Source organism: Penaeus monodon, chromosome 15 (genome assembly GCF_015228065.2).
Source record: "Penaeus monodon isolate SGIC_2016 chromosome 15, NSTDA_Pmon_1, whole genome shotgun sequence".
NCBI classification, from domain to species: Eukaryota; Metazoa; Arthropoda; class Malacostraca; order Decapoda; family Penaeidae; genus Penaeus; species Penaeus monodon.
The window spans coordinates 36,973,274-36,973,672 of record NC_051400.1 but is presented as its reverse complement, the minus strand read 5'-3'; the positions used below and the strand labels follow the sequence as shown (position 1 = coordinate 36,973,672).

General features: G+C 47.1%; 1 pseudogene; it reads right to left on the bottom strand.

The window, feature by feature from the left end:
* The window catches only part of LOC119582006, a 7,698-nt pseudogene that overhangs the window by 6,240 nt on the left and 1,059 nt on the right, over window positions 1–399 (bottom strand).

Here is a 399-nt window from a genome sequence, read left to right as displayed (position 1 = left end):
TCCAATGAAATCACTTACTTGGGGTGCCTGAGGTCATTCAGGGTTCGATTGAGTGCAATGTAGTCTGAGACGAGGGCATTGAAACCATTGACCTTGTAGAGCTGGTCCTTCTGGTTTTGGTGACCCGCTGGCAGGATGAACGCCTGACCTTGCTCCCCTGGGCCAACCTGGCTCTTCTCTCGCTCTAGCAGCTCATAGTTGTTCCAGTCCTTGTAGCCTGGGGGTTCAGGAAGCTTGTCTGGGGGGTTGGTGGGTTAGAGAAAGACAATAAAGAAAATGGTAGGAAAACCGAGCAAAAAAACTATAAATTGTGAGCCCCCATAAAATTATAATACATGACAACTGTACCTTGCTGCATTTAATATCAACACCAGGGGTGCATTATACATGTATTGTCCC